The following is a 4,382-nucleotide window of genomic DNA, read 5'->3' on the forward strand; positions in this document are numbered from 1 at the left end:
GAAAACTGACTGGCCCTGTTTTGAATATTTACCGAAATTTGAAGAAAAAAAAAACTGGAACATTTTAATTAGAATAGGAAGCTTTTTTGAAAGTGCTAACAGCTTCAGCGTAAAGAGCATGATATTGAGGAGGGGGTGACCCTTCATATCCGGATTAATCCTGCCAAAACTAATATGCAAATTTTATTTTAATTTTTCATGTATGATATAAGAAAATTTTACTCACCAGAAGTCACTTAGAAGATTCCATATCTCTATCAATGTAAATGATTGTAAACTATAGATATTGATAGAACAAATGAACTATTCAATCTGTATAAAATTATAATTTGAAACTTGAATATATACATAAAAATAACTGAATATATTAACACCTATACAGGACACACTGGTTTTCTGACCCGGATTTGCCCTAAAAGACATGTATATCATATATATTACGAAGTAGAAATTATATAAGAAACTTGTCCTTCATAACATATTGCGCAAGTCCCAACTAGAAGTATAATACCATGTGAGGGAGTTCTGAATCTCTTTGAAAAGGTGTATAGCTTCCATAGAATTCCATATGGCTGTTAGAATTCCTTGCTATAGCTTCCATAGAATTCAATATGCACAATCTACGGTCATCTGGTTATAGTTAGTAATGATAATTTTGCTTTTTTATCAGAAAGAACTTTTGGTAAAGGAGAAAGTTATTAAATGGTGAGTGAAATTTATATGTTATTTTTAGTATAAAGTAGTTATTAATTCTATCTATTGATATTATTTTTTGGCTGGTTTCCTATTCACATATATAATACGATAAGAACGATTTAGATGGGTTTGAATTTATTTATATTTTTTTTCTATTTCTTGTGTATACAGTAGATTATTAGATTTTCCTTTGACAGTATAATGTCCTTAGCAGTGTCGAGAAAATACAGTACTGTTTCGGTCGTTTGTTATTCTCTAAGGTATCCTTAGGTTAAATAAGTGTAAGCTTCAGTATTTTAGTACAATGGAAATATCAACGAGGATGAAGCTGCATCGGCTGTAGAAAACTTCATTTTAAGTTTCAGTATCAGATAAAATTTAAATAATCTCTTTGATAAAGTATAAAATTATCCCTCGTAATGTATTTTGTGTACAAGTTAGCATGAGAAGTTATTTTGGCTTTTTGTTGCCACCTTAAACCCTATCTTTAAACCTCTATTCAAGAACTTTTTTAGTGGATTTCTGGAATAGTCCAAAAACAGCAGATTGTTTGATATAGGTGACATCGCTATCCCAATTTGACTAAGATAAAATGAATATTGAAGACTAGGGGCCTTCTCCAGTATAATACCGTGAGAGATGTTTTCAGCTAAAAGAAAACCAACCGCCAAGTGTTTAACTGACCCAGCTTCTCTGCAATGAGGACGGAACGTAAAAGTATTCAGGCCTCTTTCTTTCCTGAGTTGATTCAAGATACAAAGGTTTTTATGCGTATAGTACGCATAGTACCAGTAGGGTGGGTTTTCTGTTGAAGTCCACTCTTCTGGAGTTATGATTTCACAGCCAAAATTATCTTGTTCTAGTTTCGATTCATCGTCAACAGAATCGAAACCAACAACATTCTTTAAGAAATTATGTAGTTCTGGGTGAGTTGATGGATCGTTGGTGACTTCAAACAATGGTGTAAACAAATTATCTATAATTGACTTGAAGTTAGCAACAGTGTTATATGATCTAAGAAGATTATACACTCTTGGTGTTTGCACCAAAAAAACTACATGTTCTGAATAGACATCCCATTTAGTCACCCAACGGGCAAGCTTGTCCCATTCTTCAACTGATGATCCAGTTACAGATATCCGCATCTCAGCGCTCTGATATTTATATTCTCTTAAGTCATTCATGACTTGCTTTATAATTGAAGCAAAATATTCGCCTTGCATATAGTTGTTTGTTTTTAGAAATATTTTTCGTAGCCTGCTACTACCAAACGGGTTGAACTTCTCGTTGAATTTTTCGAAACGCTAGTAGAGTAGATCCATGCAGTTCTATGATGCCCCCGTACAAACAGGTTTTTTCTAGTAGTTACAGATCATCACACTCTTTGCCAAGAGGAACGACGCAATTTCAAAGTTCAATGTCTTTTTTTTTTTTTACAGATCATCACACTTTTTGCCAAGAGGAACGACGCAATTTCAAAGTTCAACGTCTTTTTTTTTTTTAGTTCAAAAAAACCGGTGTCTCTTCTTTTTTACTCGCCTATTATTTTTTTGTATATAATCAGGTTCCATATTTGATTCTCAATCAGTTTTGAAATTAGTAAGAGAATTGAATTAAAAGAGAATAGTTTTTATTTTCAATGATATTAGTAGAGGAAAAAAAATGAGGGGTGCATTTAAATTATTGGAGATTAATGATGGAGCTAACAACAGTGATGTAATTACTTCTTTAGTTTACGAGATTTGCGAATTTTTTTGCGAAGAGGTATTAACGTAAAAGTATTGCGATGGTTAAGAATGCCTCACGGGGTAATTAAAGAATGGGGTGCTTACATCAGATACTTAATAGATTTGACGATTACAAGAGACATTGCTAGAGTCAATTATATTTGGTGTTGGTGATATTATGACCCTCCAAGTCCCCTGACGAACGGGCTGCACAGTGTATCGGTATCAGACGTATTAGTTTTGGGCGTATTGCTATCGCAGGTATCTATACAGATTTTTAGTAGCTCTTATAAAAGATATTACTCATATCTACGTTCTTCCTATAAATTCAACCATCAGAAACTTCGATTTTAAATTTTACAGGCTTAAATTCCAATCTGCTTAAACTCGTAAAAAAAAGCCAGTCCTGGATATAGCCTAAGCTATCTATATTTTAAATACGATTCATAAAAAATAACACAATTTGGTGTGTTTGATATTTATTCATAATATTAATGAGGGCGCCGTTCCCCCCTCCCCAAAACCAAAGCTCACGTAGGATAAAATAAAAATAAAATTGTTTGTCTTTTTCAATTATGAACGTCACTATTTTAAAAATTATAGGATTAAATTTCAATCTTCATAAACTCTTAAAAAAGAACGCCAGTCCTATATTGAGCATTAGTTATATATATTTTAAATACGATTCATACAAAAATAACACAATTTTGACTATTAGGTCCATTTGATATTAATTTTCAATACGATGAATAAAAAAAACACAATTTTGACTATTAGCTCAGTTTGATATTTATTCAGTATATTAATGGGGGGGCCATTCCCCTCCCCAAAAACAACTCTGACGTATTATAAAAATTTATTATTTATTTTACAATTATCAACCTAAAGATTTTAAAACTTATAGGCTTAAATTTCAATATGCTTAAACTCGTAAAAAAAGACAGACCTGGATATATAATCAGCTATATATATATTAAATACGATGCATAAAAAACAATAATTGGACTATTTGGTCAATTTGATCTTTATTCAGAGTATTAATGGGGGGCGCTGGTCCCCCTCCCCATAACAACATCTCACACAGGATAAAAGAAAAAAATGTTATGTCTTTTTAAATTATGAACGTCACGATTTTAAAACTTATAGGCTTAAATTTCAATATGCTTAAACTCATAAAAAGAACGCCAGTCCTATATTGATCCTAGTCTATCTATATTTTCAATAAGTTGCATACAAAAATAACACATTTTTTACTATGATTTAAGTTTTATATTAATTTTATGTTAGATACATAAAAAATAACACAATTAGAATCTTAGTTAAGATAGATATTTATTCAGAATATGAATGGGGGCTAAAGTCAATCATCCAAAACCCCAACCGATCGCTATGAATAAAAGAAAAAATTGAATAAATTTATATTTTTTTACAGACACTTATTTAAAACTGATAGTATTAATTATAAATAGGATAAAAAACGTAAAAAGGACATCCAGTAATCTTGTGATACTCATAAATAAATCTATTCATAAATTTGTATAAAAAATAACTCTGGTTAGAGTATTAGGTCTGTTTGTTTTTTATTCAGAATATTAAAGTAGGCACTGTTCTCTCCCCCAAAACCAAAGCTCACACAGGATAAAAGAAAAAAATTGTATGTCTTTTTCAATTATGAACGTCATGATTTTAAAACTTATTGGCTTAAATTTCAATCTGCTTAAACTCGTAAAAAGAACACCAGTCTTAGATGGAGCCTAAGCTATCTATATTTTAAATACGATGCATAAAAGTAACACAATTTTGACTATTAGACCTGTTTGATATTAATTTTAAATACGATGCATAAAAAAATAACACAATTTTGACTATTAGGTCCTTTTGATATCTTTTCAGAATATTAATATTCTCTCACCTCTCCGCAATACTAAAACCCATCCCAACACATTAAATATATTGTGC

At 31.0% G+C, this 4,382-nt stretch overlaps 1 pseudogene; it reads right to left on the reverse strand.

Annotated features, from left to right (window-relative positions):
• Positions 1-1,133: 1,133 nt before the first annotated feature.
• On the reverse strand, positions 1,134-1,919 carry LOC148955925 (AMP deaminase 2 pseudogene; annotated as a pseudogene).
• Between the last annotated feature and the right edge of the window lie 2,463 nt (positions 1,920-4,382).

Source organism: Artemia sp. Qi Xiang Cuo, chromosome 1, assembly GCF_049724085.1.
Source record: "Artemia sp. Qi Xiang Cuo chromosome 1, ASM4972408v1, whole genome shotgun sequence".
Lineage (NCBI taxonomy): Eukaryota > Metazoa > Arthropoda > Branchiopoda > Anostraca > Artemiidae > Artemia > Artemia sp. Qi Xiang Cuo.